The sequence below is a fragment of the Poecilia latipinna genome, unplaced genomic scaffold, assembly GCF_001443285.1.
Source record: "Poecilia latipinna isolate Pla-1442-1.1 unplaced genomic scaffold, P_latipinna-1.0 Scaffold867, whole genome shotgun sequence".
NCBI lineage: Eukaryota > Metazoa > Chordata > Actinopteri > Cyprinodontiformes > Poeciliidae > Poecilia > Poecilia latipinna.
The window spans coordinates 42,240-57,849 of NW_015113483.1; the positions used below are offsets into that span (position 1 = coordinate 42,240).

At 37.7% G+C, this 15,610-nt stretch overlaps 1 long non-coding RNA gene across 4 annotated transcripts in view; it reads right to left on the bottom strand.

Moving 5' to 3' along the window:
- The window catches only part of LOC106957034 (uncharacterized), a 55,477-nt gene extending 40,730 nt beyond the window's left edge, over positions 1-14,747 (bottom strand). For 3 of the 4 annotated variants that reach the window (XR_001426880.1, XR_001426878.1, XR_001426881.1), the window contains exons 1-4: positions 14,613-14,747; positions 4,076-4,208; positions 3,918-3,988; positions 2,578-2,628 (exon numbers count right to left, since the gene is read on the bottom strand). This is a non-coding gene — a long non-coding RNA (uncharacterized LOC106957034). Of the gene's footprint in view, positions 1-2,577; positions 2,656-3,917; positions 3,989-4,075; positions 4,209-14,612 lie in introns of all 4 variants that reach the window. The other variant, XR_001426879.1, reaches the window with a different exon arrangement.
- Between the last annotated feature and the right edge of the window lie 863 nt (positions 14,748-15,610).

Sequence of the window (15,610 nt, forward strand, 5' to 3'; positions counted from 1 at the left end):
GTGATACTCCTATCAGCTTGCCATAATCCTTTGAAATGCTGTATACTTTGACCGGGGGGGGGGGGGGGTTGAGGGCCCCTGCTGAGGAAGCCTCCAGGACCCTCAGCCACCTTTTACCCTACCAGTTCTCCTCAGGATTAACTCTGCTGTGATTTAGAGCTGCTTCTCACTGGCCCCTGGAATGCGACGGAAGACGGATCTACTTTCCTACATTGTTTCACCTGCTCTAAATGGAACCACATGTTGGACGGGACTGCCTCTCCTTTGTCTGTAATTGGAAGAGCATGCACGGCAAAGGCAAAAGCAGGCCGAGGCCGGCACGACTGACAGCTCCCCCCCCACCCACTCCCACCTCCGACGTCCCCGCCTTCCTCTAACCGCCCCAGACTCGGGGTGCCACATTCTGGTCCAGGCCAAGTCGAAGGCCACAGTGCAGAATCTGAGATCATTTATTGATCTGGCACAACATGTCGAATTCAGTTCAATAGCATGACTGTATCATGTGTCCCACAACTCTTTCAAGTGCTTACAGCTAAATGAGAATGACAGTCTGGAGTTCGCTGTGGAAGGAGGCCTTGACAATGAGTTTGACATGCTTTGAGAACACGGGCTGAAGTGGACTTTTCATTCTCTGCCTGTCTGTGATGTCTGAGCACAGAGACGGACCAGGGAGAGAGGAGAGGAATCACCTAATCTCACCTCCCTGCTTTGTTACACAGACACGGATTGCATGAGAAAAGAGCGGATGGTAATTATTAAGCTCATCAGTCATTTTAATGTGCCATGTTGCTCGGTTATGCAAGGGAGAAGTCATTGTGTTGAATACATATCATTAAGGTACTGCTGCTTTATTTGTTTTTTAAGAAACAAGCCAAATTATACCTGCACTGTTTAGATGAAAGGGAAGTGTATTCCTTTATTTTAAGAAAGCATGACATTTTCAGCCTCATCGTCATTACATAAACTCACATGCAGAGGCAGAAAACCACATGAATCAGTATATCACAGAACTAACAGGATGTGTTACTTAACACCATTATTATTAGAGGATTACCCGACAACTTCTCACAACACGTCAGGAATTTATTTATGTGCCGGTCTCTTCGGTTTCCCCCAGAGTATTTTTGCCCAGGTACACGTCTGAAAGTCTACAGAGCCATGGCTTTGCTTTGATTAGCCTGGCCATTGCCTTCCTACGCAATTCTGCTCCATCACCCTTCACTGCTCCATCTGGGATTTCTCCCATTGATGTGGATTTTTCTGCTAGAATTTTAACCGGGCCAGTCAGTGAACAGAAGGAGAAGTTGTGAGCAATAATGCTGATTTTCTGCGCTATTTTAGAAGTGAAGTGTACCAGTAGTTTTAGCAACTGCAGCAGAGAAAGCGAACGAAGCAGCTCAGTCCGTGTTGGCCACACTTCCAAACACCGAATTGTTGTTCATCTCGGTTTCTCTCTTCACAGAGGAGGATGACTGTTGCAAGCAATTTTCTATGAATCCCAATTGAATCTTGGCCCAGATTTGACCCAGTGCCAAGTGGCTGAAGATGTTGACTCTGGCTGAAGTTACCCAGTGGCTAAACTTCAGCCACTGGGTAACATTTCAAACTTCGACAGAGTCCACACCTCCAGCAAGCAATTGTTTCTCAATAACCAAGAGTTGAGACCCTCAGCATAAAGCAAAGCGTAAAACAAGTGGTTGGTTTTTACCAGACTAGCGTTTTGGAGTACCAGCAAGAAAGTCACCAGCAATGGTGGCTCTCTGCATTTCAGTCAAGTCCGTCAGTCAGTCCGTCCATCCAGTCAAGCAAAGGCATCAAATCATGACAGTGTTTAGTGTATTTTTGCTTTATGTGAAAATACAGTAAGTATTATTGCAATCTGATGCATGAAATGTTAAATTGAAAAAAGTTTACCTTTACATTGTCTTTGACCAAACACATACAATGTGTGTTAATATGTTCATTCAATTTTAGAAGGATTACACAACCTGTGCATTTCTCACATTAAACGTTATGAAAACACACTTTAATGTTGAGGTCGTCTATAAAGAATAATCCAGCCAGAATAAGATCAATCTCCAGTGTCTACCATTCTTTTTGTTTCCACTATATGCTACAAGCTTCCTGTCTGAGTGGAAAGAAAGGAAATATAATATCTTGACTGCAGAAACCTCAGTGGTGAAGGTAAGCATGAGATGTTCACACTGTCTGGGCCAGACACAAGTCAATCATGAAAGAAATACTAGTATGTAAATAGCATTTTTTTTTTTTACTTTAGAACATTTGTCAAGAAACATCACTTTGTATTTTTTTGCCATTCCATCACAATTTCAGAAAGAAATCTCTTGGGTGTTTATCCTCTGCACATTCTGACTTTCTTCACCACAGCTCCACCTTGTGGCATTATCTTGTTAATACATCGGTTTAAAGACGATTTTGTGAAAGAGCTTTATTTGCTCATCTGCTCAGAGCCCCTCCCTTACCCTGCTCTGCACTCATTCAGAGTGAGATCATCCATTTGACCTTTCATGTGGTGTGGTTTGAGTTTTGGATGTGCTTGAACCATCAGAGACTCACCTGATTTGCCGACATGTTACAGTTGCTGGGCAGCAGCTGGGACGTCCACTCCTGAAAAAGACAAGAGTGGAGGTTCACCTGGCAGCAGGAGAAAAAGAACAAGTCTGAACACCACAGAGTTATGATGGTTTATATGAAAGCATATTCATGTGTTAGAAAACCCGAGTCAAAGCACAGGTCTAAATCAAAAGAAGAATATGAGACAAAAAAAAAAGTGACATTCACAGATGCTACCACTCTAGTCTAACTCAGCTTTAGCTATTGCACAAAGAAGAATGAGCAAACATTTCAGTTTCTAGATGATGGAGCTGATGGAGATACAAAAAATAAAATACTTAAAGCTGTAAACACAGCAAAACTTGTTTCTATAAAGAGCTGACTCAGGGGAGCTCAAAGAAATTGCTTTATTATTTCTGAAAACTATCCTTTTTCTTTATGTTACTATGATACATGAAATCCTAAAAGAGATAAATTGAAATATTTGGTTGTAAAATGACAAATATTGCAAAATGTCATGGGAGGTGATGTTTCTACAAATAGATTTGTTAAAAATAGTTTGGAAAAGGACACATTTTTGAATTCGTCTTGAACATTTTGAAGAGGAAATTAACCTATTTACATGAGAAGTAGCACATGTAAAATAATTTTTTTTGATTTTCTTATTACTTTGAAAAATAACTCATCCAAAAGAAGACATACATTTTGAATATACAGTTAGGTCTGTGATAAAACTTTTTCTGACTTTTTAAATACAGGAAACCTTTTCCAAACAATTCCCCACAGCTCTGATTGAAAATCAGGCTTCAACTAAACACCCGGGTCATTTAGTAGCCCCAGAATCAGAATGTGGTTAAACCTACAAACATATCAAGGCTGTGTTCAGGAAGCAGGAAATTAACATTTACAATAATTAGGCCGTGAATGACAAAATCATTTTCCACTTGAAACGAAAATCATTCCGTCTCCAGATTTAGTGCGCTATGGTTTGTTTGCTAAGAGCAGATTAAACACATGCAGCTGAACATGCACACTTCCACACTCACTTTTGCACACTGCGAGCTAATTGCGTTTCGAGAATGTGTGTTTATACACGCGGCACGATTTCCCACCATCGGTTTGACTTGATTAACAACTGTTTGTGTGTGTAGCCGCTGCGCTGATGAAAGAAAGGGAGCTGGTTCCGTCACCGCCGCATGGGCATTAAAAGCACGAGAGTTTACACAACAGTGGAGCCCCGAAGTTGGCCTTCATTAGAGGGATTAGAAGCCTAATGTAAAACAATGTGCAAGTCTCTCAACCCGAACCCCAAACAGCCTCTCAAGAGGGTCCGCAAGCATTACCTCTCAGACTTCAAACACTCCAGCTGTAGCCCCATGCCTTCTTTCATCGACCCCCATCTCAGAGTGAGGGCCTGCGGAGGATAATGGACCACATGTAATGGTGCAGCTGTGAAATGATTTATTGCTGGGTTAATTGTGAGGTGAGAAGAGAATTGTACCTGCACGATTCCAGGCCGGCTTTGGGTTCCGGGAGGAAGTGCTGGTCTTTCGTGGCTACTATTGGGTCTACTTGTTTTCTTCTTGTGATGATCAGCTGCGTTGCCGTCCGCCTAGCGCGACGCTGAGGGGAAACTGAGACGCAAAAAAGGTTTTAAACGAAAGCGAAATTGACAACGAGGGTTGCGACAATTTCCCGTGCTTTGCAAAAACACAAATTCTTACTAAGTATTTCTGATCCAGTTTGCATTGCAAATGTCTTAGTACATGTATATTAAAAAGAAAAAAACTTACAAGTGGCTTTTCAGCAAGATATAGGAGTAATTATCAATATAATTACTTAATGTTGAAAATCCTGGAAGTAATTTAACTTAAAACAAGAAAGAACTAGTACTTTTTCATCAATATTAAGGAATTGACTTAAAACAATCTCCTATGTCTTGCTGAAAAGTTACTTATAAGTTAGTTTTGTCTTAATCCAAATGCAAAGAAAAAGAACCAAAAGTATTTGGTAAGATTTAATGAAATGTTAACTAAGTTTCCAAATGTTCCTGCCTTCAGCTCTAAGTGAGGAATCACATATTTGAAGAATTTCTCCAAGTTGCATACATGTCAAAAGTAAGTATGTAGTGTTCGGGGCGATGTGCGGCGTTTGATGGCTTGTGACAGGCGTTATTTAACCCACCCGTTTCACCCTGGATTAACTTTTATGTTTTTCAGTGGCCCCTGGAATGCAACAGAAGATGGATCTACTTTCCAACATTGCTTCACCTGCTCTAAATGGATCCACATGTTAAACAGAACACTGTAAAGGAGAACAGGCATTCTCTCCTCTTCCAGCTCGTATTTTATTTTTTTATTTTTTTGTCCCCTCTGAGATTCACGTTTAGGTCGGGGACACAATGCAGAACCTTATATCATTTATCGACCTGGCGCAACATGTCAAATTGAGTTCGGTGGGATGACTGCACTGTGTTCCTGTGAATCTTTCACGTCCTCACAGTTAAATGTGAGAGACAGACTAGAGTCAACTAAGGAAGAAGGCTTGGACAAAGAGCCCGACATGTTTTAAGAATGCAAGCTGTACTGTACGTCTAATTATCTGCAGTCTGTGATGTCTGAACACAGAGAAAACAGGCAGTCACTTCTAAATTTGTATTTTACATGCACAGAATTGCATGAGGAAGGAACGCATGGCATTTCTTAAGCTAATTAGTAATTTTCATTTTCAACGTCTCTTAAGGACGCAGGGAAATCTGTGTTATAAGCCAGGAAAGGAGAAGCAACATTAAAATGGATGGAATAAGCAAATAGCAGAAAGTGATTTATTGCTCAGTCTCTCTTTGCACTGAGGACAGATGTCAGGTAAAGTTAACTGAATTGCAAAATCCCAAACAAACCAAAACAAAGCTAATTCAATCTTAAACTCAATGTCGCCGAGGGCACAGCTATCATTTTGACTGCTTTTCTTGTTAAATTGTGTTCAGGCTTGTAGCTCGCATAAGTTGCACTCCATGTCCAAGACTGAGAAATGCGTCTAAGCAGGAATGAAAGAATAAGTCGTGCACAAGTTGCTGAAGAGTGATAAATATCCATGAACTTCAATAAATAACACAAAAGTCCCCCACAAGGAAAGCAGTGGGGAGAAATTCTGCAGCTCAAATGTGGGTTCATATGGCAACAAAACCCAGTAAAGGACCACAAATGTATTTGACACATAGGGTCATTTTTAAGAAAGCAAATTTTTGATATTAGATCACCTTCGATGGATTTCAAAAACAATTCTGCAAATTGGTCTGTATGAGAAATAAATTGTAAGACAATTATGTTTTACTCTTTCAAAATTGTTCAGAAAATGAATGCAACGTTTTACAGCAACACAAAACCACATCTTAAAATAAAGATCAAATTTCATGCACCCACTGTTTCCACGTGTTTTACTTAGGTAGATGTTTATTTGCATATTGCAGATTTGAGGTGATTTATCGTGCTATGTAATTTAGATTCACTGAAAATGGTGGATTCCACTTTGAACAACACTGAGTTAGTGATTTTACATCGTGTGCTCCTCAACTCACACAGTAACATTTGCCAGCAGATAAAGCTCTCTTTAGAGAAGTGTTTGTTTTCTCTATAAATGTACATTTTGTTTATGTTTTTCCCCCCAGTCTGCAGTTTATTTATCCTCGGCAGAAGACTAAAAGCTGAGATAATCACTGGGATTTTTTTTTTTTTTTTGCTTTCGAAACAATTATCAGCCTTCAGACTCATTAGTCTAAAAATCACTAAGCATTATCCTTGATTGTGTTTAACAAGCAGCTGCACATTTCTCAAAAACGACTCGCAAGGGCCTGTTGGCCAATCAGCAAAAGCTAATCACTCATTCTTCTCCAAAATATTAATGAGCAGACAGTTACAGCTATTGAACTAGAAAACCATCTGCAGCGTCAAAGATTAGGCCATCTCTCTGGTCTCACAAACAACAACTAGAAAGCTCTTGGGACTTTTTTCTTTTTTTTATGTATTGTTGGCATATCTGGTTTTCGTTTAGCTGACTTTGATCCTTTTACTGTCCCACTCAATAGAAGCAAAAAAGCCATGCAGGGCTTAATAGAGTTGAGTTTGGCCGTTACTGCAGTGCCACCTGCTGGTAGAAAGTGGCTTTACAATTACAGCTGTATGAAAGCAGCAAATTTGTCTGCTGCACATGCACCAATAAACAGTGATGTTTTATGAAATGAAGGACTGTTTTATGTTTCTGACTCTACATATAATATTGCTGATTAAGTGCTTTAATTATGGGCATTAGTCATGACATTGATGACAACTAAATACAAATAAAAAATAGTTAGTAATAAAGCTGTTGGCATTATTTTTCTTGCTCAACACAGTCTGGTAGTACAGTTGCCGTTTGGAGTGAATTATGCAGAGACCACAACAGCGAGGAGCAGATCTGGGGAAACGCCGGTGTTTACCAAATTTCAGCCGGAGAAAGAACAGTCCTAATGGGCCAGATGCACCGATGATGCGATTAAGGACGTGTTCTCCATCACGTAGCGCCAACAGCTCACACACTCTGAGATCTCTATCTGACGTAAAACACACAGTACATATGTGAGAGGACGTATACGTTATGGAAACACTGCTTTGTATAAGATGAAGTCAAAAGGTTTGCATCGAGACACGAGGCACGCCGCTAAAGTGGCGCTCTCACTCCGCAAACCATTGCTGCCTGGAACTTCTAAAGCGAAAATGTTGCAGGGTATGATACTCATTTGACCTTGTTAATATTAGATCCAATTGTTTGATTATCTGCATTAATTTAGTTTGATTTTGTGTGTGCAAGGAATGTAGTTGGATCCTTTGTCTGAAAGAGCGGTGCGAAGGCGCCATAGTCAAAAGAGTCCACTAGGGGGACTCGTGCGCTCTTTACATTCAATACAAGAGTAAATGAAGGCGCACTGGTTTCATCTGTGGTCATTTCTTCTCTTATAATTGTCCCTCTTATATGTAAGAAATTATTCAGGAGAATGATATGGATGAATGCTAGCCCTGTATGTGCGACTTTGTATGCATTTTGTTTTGCGTCACGGATTAGTTATCTTGGTTTAATGTGTGCGAAGAGTGTTTGGCTAGCTACTTAGCTCTGCTCCTAACGGCAGTAAGCCGTTAGCAACATGTTCCGTTCGGCATCCGGCAGTTTGATTTGTTTAAATGGGAATAATAACTTGTGATTTTTATGAAGTAATACAGGTAATGTACTGTTCTTCATCGTTTTGATAGGAAATATTTCTATTTTTTTCTTTATTAATTTAGTTCTGACAGTACCATAACAATATGAATTTAGAGCGACGTGTTTAAATGTTGTTAAATAACTGTAATGTGAAATACTTGATTTTGTCAACAAAAAAAAAATGTAGCATCAAGCACCATATAGCACCTTCTCAGATTTTACCTCGATTCAACTACAAACCTAAAGGTTTTTTTATTTGATTTGACTTGATGTGATAGTTCAAGTCTTTGAAACAGAGGAAAGGTTAACATGATTTTCAAAACTTTTGCAAAGAAATACATGAAAAGTGGGCTTTGCAACTGTATTCACTCTGTTACCCCAAAATAAAATACGACAGAACAAGACGCCTTCAAAATTCACCAAATTAGTGAATCCGATTTAGCCTGTGTGTCATTTGAATATGTATTTAAATATGACTTTTCTGTTCAGGTCTGGTAAAGAACATAAGAGAACAATGCAAAAATACAAAATCTTAATCATTTTTGGTCTAGTTTCTAGTGCAAATATCTTAGTACACTTGAATTAAGATTAAACTAACTTAAATAACTTTTCAGCAAGATATAGGGGCTTGTTTTAAGTCAATAATTTCTCAATATTGATTTAAAAAGTACTAGTTCCACAAGCATTTCACTCCTAAAACATTTTTACCGTGTTATAAGTGAAATAACCTACCAGTGGTTTTCATCAACAAAAGAATTTGGCGTTATTAGATGTGGATGAGATTTTTGTTGTTTGTGAAAATGACACCATATGTAAAGATACCTTATTTTCCGTCAGATGACATATTTGTTGCTGACTTGCGACTGTATGCATGCAAAGGGAAGGTAAGACAAACCTGATCTAAATGTAAACTTTTGTCACATTGCACTGCATATGAAGACCCCGGGTGATTTCTTGCAGCACACTTACAGTTTCTGTGCAATGAAAAGCTGACCTGACTTCCCTCAACCCACAACCGACGCAGTCAATTACAAAGATGGGTCTGTGATTGATCGCTCCGTACTAGGACTGCACAAAAGATTTTTTTGGCAATCCTCGCTTTGTCAGGCTGTTTGTCTATGGCAACTCAGAGGAACGAGCTCAATCCCACGAGTCGTGTACTAGCTGCTTTCAGAAGGCAGATATGTTTCAGCAAAGACCACAATCAATACCCACAGCTGTGCGCACGAAGGATTCAAAGGTCTTTCATCATAAACGGCTGTACTTGATCAATCTTATGTTTTTTCCTTGTCAATAATTGCTCATTCTAGGTGTTTTTAGGACATCAGTGATTAACATAGAATGTGTTAATTTTTGGTTAAATTCAGAGATAGCAGGCACAGTCTAATAGCAGCTGGTTGCATTTTAACATGTTCATGTGTGTAGGAATTGAAATTTAATCGTTTGCAATGTGTTTTTTTTTATACCGTAACTAATAAAATGTCAATGTCAAAACAAATTAAATATCAATATGTACCAGTTCTATAACACAATCTGTAACTTTTGTTTGATTTTAGAATTTAGCTTCATGCATATTCTAAGCAAGAAGCGATGTGAAGATGACCAAATCAGGGTTTTAAAAAAATAGCTCCGCTTCCATGGTAGTTTTAATTTAAATTACTGTAATTATTTTTACTTCATTCACTGAATGGTGGGTAAGAACAAATCAATCAATAAATCAAACATCTGAAAGGAACTGCAACCATTGTGTTCCACGACTTAAATTCACATCTCGTTAACCATAAACCGAACAGCCAGCTGTTACACGTTACTGGATTGGGTGATAAAGCTGGAGTTATCATAGTAAATTTACCATGTGTGAAATGCAAACAAAAAAAAAAAGATTATGTAGAATAGATTTCACATACATTTAGAATATGAATCTCAGTTTTTGACTTTTCTATTTTTCTCGGTTTGCTTGGAGCAGCGGTGTTTACACAGTAATTATACTTTGTAATTAGAGCAACGTTAGTTTAAATAGGAGATAGTGAGCAACACTCTGACCAAGAACTAATTGCAGAATTACCATTTACTTACAGTCGACACACAATATTAGATCAGATGCAAATATCCTCAATGGTAAATACCACTTCTTAAATATTGAATAGTCGTTTATCAGGGCGTGTATTTTACATGCTTTTTTTTTTTTGGTGTTTAAAATCAATGAGAAATAATTATTTTCTTGGTGTTTTGATTAAAAAAACTAACCACTGATTATTTCACACTATACGAAGAGATTATGCAGAGAATGCCCTTCGTACTGTTACACTGTGTGCTTATGGCTGCATTCTCTGGAACTGCCTGTCATCTTGGTCCTCCTTGATCTCTCTGCTGCATTTGACACCATAATCCCTGTTCCTTTTCTCCTCCTCTTTCTCTGGAATGCCCCAAAGGGAGCTGGGTCATCCCAGTGAGCTGTGACTGATTCATGACTAGCTTTTGTGGAACTGGTACAATCCAGGCTGTAAATTATTGCTCGACCATCTGCAGGAGTACTCTTGGCTCGAGAAGAGCCTGGCTAACCCAACTACTTAAAGACTTGAAGAGAAAAAAAAAGGAGTCTCTGAATAATAGTTTAACTACTGATGGCTTTGTAATGTCTCACTCTCCTCTGCTTGTCTGTTCTGTTGGAAAAGTGTATTCCTGTGGTTAAGATTTATCATCAACAATTCCAATGACAATTTCAGTAGAATAAACTTTGGTCCTTTTTTATCAATGCTCTTCAATAGCTTTAATTATTTAGGCATTCACATCATTACTAAAGTAAAAGACCACACTTCAAAGTAAAATATTAAGTTTAAAAGGTGCATTAATACAACAACTAAGCGATATGAAAAGCGATATGAAACAGTAGTTCAGCCTCGCATCTGCTCACATAGACCAGTTAATGAGTATTGTACCATAAATAATTTAAGAGTAGTTATTAATATTGCAGTGGTTGAAGGTCAATTTTCAAACTGTGCATTATTCATTATTAATGTGTACTTTACTTAAATGACCAATAACCAGTTTTTATAAATAGGGCATCTGATCAAATTTTCTTGAAAAATAACATAGTGGCTCATGAAAACTGGTTCCCATCTAAGCACATTCTGTTCTCCTTATAATGATAACTTTTTAGAAGGGAAACAGTTGCACTACCCGTTTTTGAAAAAAAAAAAAAAAATCTCATTTGGAAAGCAAGACATTTTTTTTCCATCTAATTCAGTGTGGACTATTTGGTTCAGTAGGAGTATTTCAGTAAGATTTGTTACATGCATGGTTTGCAAAATAACCTTTTTTTAACCCTTCTGGGATAAAGAAGCTGTAGCACACCGCAATGCAACAGTCCTGATTTCTATCCAACAGTGAGGGAGCTAAAAATTAGGGTGATGGCACAGAGGGTTCCAACCTCAATGACCGAGAGCTCGTCTCTAAAGACAAATCATCAAAATCCCTGGAAAAGCATTCAAAAAGCAAGAAGGTTTTTTGCTGTAGTGCCAATAATGAATTTTCCATTGATCATTGAGGAGGGTAGGAATTAGAAAATGTCATTCCAGATGCAAGCTTCTCGGTTCACCGAAAATCCCAATTTCTCAGGAATACTTTTGGGTTTTTTTAGGAACCATGATTAATATAGACAAATACGTGATTCACATCAGTTTGCTTTCAGAAAATTTACTTCCAAGTGTGCAAATGACATGAAAGTTGTCCAAATGTCAACAGAAACTATTTATGTCCCCACATGCAAAGAAATCCAACCACAGATAGCCATAAATTATTTTTAAATTAAAAACTGTTTTTAAATCGTCTCTGCAGTTGGGTCCTGCAGAGACGATACAAGCACTTTGTATTGGCTTGTTGCTGAAAATGTGCTCCATAAATAAACCTACCTTTACCTCTACAACATCAAATGACAATCAGTACTTTAAGCAACAATAAGGCTTAGAAGTTCTTGAGACACTTTGCTAATGAGAAACCTTTTTGTGGGCCGTCAGTTGGGACTGAACCAGCCGGTATTAATTTCCATTAAGTAGCACGTTTGCTTTCCAATTACTGATAGATTTAAGTTGATGTCATGACTTTCCATTCCTCCAAGCAACCTCTCTTTGTTATGTGTGCAATACCCCTCCCCCCCCCATTACATTTTATTGCATGTAATTTATGGACAGCAGTGGTTTCTTTGCACATCTGGGCTGGATGGGTTGTTATCAACATCTGCTGAGAATTTCACATCAGTAGCACCTTTAAAAATAGGCTTATTCAAAAAAACAAAAAACAATTGGTGATGTGTTCATCTCTTGTTTTACCCGCCGTATCTTTTTCTCCCTTCACAGTTAAGTTTATTTTTGTCAGTGATTTGGACAGCTTTTTGCACAGGTGTGAAGCAGGGAGAAAGGAGGTGCTTGAATTTTAGTTTGAACTCAGATTCTGACAGAGAGACTGTTGAGTTGTAAATGACTTAAACGAGTGTGGTACCATCATTGTCTGTAAAATCATAATATATTTCAGCACAAAATGGTTTAGAGGCGTCCGACATAAAAATATCTAAAAATGATACATTTGAACAAAAGTAGTGCAGTCAATGTAAAACTAATGCAGAATTTTAAGATTGTCTGAAGTAAGAAACCAATTTATATCTCTTGAAAAATTAATCTAATGGAGAAATTCTTCCTCAAAATATTTAAAAAGAATTGAGGAGATATTTTAGTAAATATTTAAAATATTTTAGTTATGCTTACCACAACTACAATATTTTATTAATCAGTTAATAATGCTAAAAATAGGACTATGTTTACTGCCAATCACATTATTTCCATAAATCTATTTATTACCATAAATCCCAGACTATTTAACACCCATGGTCCAGGAGTTATGGTACCATGATAACTCTAGGAAAAAAAACACAACATCACAAGCTGATTAGCCAACCACGGGGGCATTTGGGGCATTTTGTTAACAAGAGTAAAAAAATACACACTTTGAATATTTTTTTTCTCCAACTCAATCTTAAAATCAAAGGTGTACAACATTTAAAACTATTTCCGGACTTGTGTTCCTCATCTAAGGCTTCAGAAATGCAATCACTCTGAGGAATAAAAAGTCTCACTTTCAAAATTTAACAAATTAACCATTATTTAAAGTGAAATTCAATCTTTTGTGAATTTTTAAGTCATAAAATCATTTGTAATTAATTGACTCTTGATGGTACAGACAGACATCCAGGTTAACAGCTTTCAATCATAGCACCTCAGACACATAAAATATTCTTGCGAGACTCACATTTGTTGGCCGAGAGTAAAAAGGCTTTTGACTAACTGTCTAGCAAGGGCAATTTCAACAAACTGGTAGGAACAGGTAACTGTGTGTGAAAGGTTAAATCTGGCATCTGTGGTCAGTACATCAAAATAAAAGGAAAAGTTTGGTCTCTAAAGATAAATCCGTTTTTTCAGTTTAATCTGTCCTGATCCTGTCTGCCATTCCCTTTCTATCAGTAAATTTAACACCTGCTCCTATCTTAATGTTGCACTGGGTAATTTGAAAGACTGTGTGCTGGTAGAACTGTAAATGACTGAAAAAACACCCAACCACCTGATCTTTAATATATTTCATGGTTTTTGTCACCACTGTTACCAAATCCACATGGTTTGTAAGCTAAATTGTGGGGGGGCGGAAAGGATCTGCCCAAAAGAAAGTATCTTGGCCCATCATTAGCATCAAGCCTACATTACACCTTATCAACATGCTACCTCTCAGCTACGCCTACGCCTCCTACATTAACGCAGCATGCTGTACCGCAGCATCTGGATGGGATTTCTACAGTAAATTACATCAAACCGTTTGGTCTTAGACGTTCTATACCCTGCAGCCTGGAAAAACTGAGCCGATAGAGGCAAAGGAAGTGAAATTCATCACAACTGTAAAGGGCATCATGAGACTGATAAAAGAGGGAAAGACCGGCAGCACAACATGCTGGAAACGCCACAGCCAGGCCTCTGGTTGGTACAGGGAGAGGCCAGCTGAGGCAGGAAAAGAATACAAAACAGACAGAGAAATGTTTATGATGTTATCCATTTCTCCTACACATTCTGCACATTTATTTGTTAGAATTTGTGTGAAACTAGTTCATGAAACCTAAGATTTTATGCAGTTTTGCAGCAGTGTAATTGATTTAAAAAAAAAGAAAGAAAAAAAAGCAGCAGTATCTAATTCTTATTTCCTGCCTGTTTCAGATATTCCCCTCCTTCATCTTGAATGGCCAGCTGACTGGACAAGCAGCTGTTTGTTTACAGAAAAAATAAATAAATATCCTTGACGGGAGTGCGACCATTTATCTGGGGAAAACAACTTAGTTTCAAAAAGAGAGAGCTGAACAACTAGGCTTTTTACCTGTTGGTGGTGTGATACCTAAAAGCTAAGTGACTACAAATATTGCTAAAATATTGGGGTACCTTATTTTCATCCACTTTTACTTCTTGCTCCCTCCTAAATTACAGTGTCACAAACTGCCTTACATTTTACTTATTCATCATTCGTCCATTTAATGTTTCCATAATTTATTGCATCTTGTTTTATAGCTTTTCGTGATGCTTTAGTTTAACATCGCTTTTTTGCCTTCATATACTATCTCGTGTATGCTAGTGATAGCATTATGTTACAATTTACATCCAAGCCAGTGTTTTTAAAGTAAACTCTTCTGAATCATTAGTTAATTTGAATTTTCCTTCTGTTAGACGTAAATGTATGATAAATGTTTTCTTTGTTAATGTTTCTTTGTAGATGCTTACCAGTGTTTGTCTCTTTGTTCAGATCAGGAGAGGCGTGTGGGAGTGGCCGACGTAGCTCTTCTTCTTCTTTTTTACTATGGCGGATCGCAAGCGAGTTTCAGGTGCATACCGCCACCTACTGTACATGAGTGTGTAGCAACATAGACATAATATAAGAGTAGACCCCGTATTCATGTCCATAGACATAAATAGGTAGACCCCGCATTGGCTGCTCCGGCGCAGGAAATACGGCGGCCATCTTGGAGCGGTCGTCCCTCCTATTTTGCTCAACCAAAACAGCAGAAGATGCCTCAGCACTGAGGGATATTGTTATTCGGATCGATGGACTATTGATGTGAGGGCTCCACAAACACCATTTCACAAGTAAGATGGACATATTATTGTGTATATTTTGTGATTAGAATATTACTTTACTGTATTTATCTCCGCCGGCGAGATAATAATAATAATAATAATAATAATAATAATAATAATAATAATAATAATAATAATAATAATAATACATTTTATTTCAAAGGCGCCTTTCTGGCACTCAAGGACACCGTACAAAGAGCAAAAGTAACAGCAACAATAAAAATGTAGCAATTAAAAATAAATAGAATAAATACACAACAATGTATCTATATGAAATCTATATATAAATCTATGTAAAAAAAATCTATATAAAAATCAAGCAAACCAATTGTGTCATATTGAAAAGGCAGATCTAAAAAGGTGTGTTTTAAGTTCGGTTTTAAATTTAGGGAGTGACTTTATGTTTCTACCAGGCTAACTGAGATTCCGTAAATCTGAAAAAATTAATTATTCTCTAACATTGACTTAGATTATCTGACACAAGAGCCTACATTAGAAATGAAACAATGTAACATATATTATAAAACTTATTATAACATTCACCAGCAAAGTTTACACAGGTGGTAAATACTATTATTTATATGTAATTCTTTAACTGTGTCAAAAGTGAAGAAAAAAAAATCTTCCGTTTTTGACGGATTCAC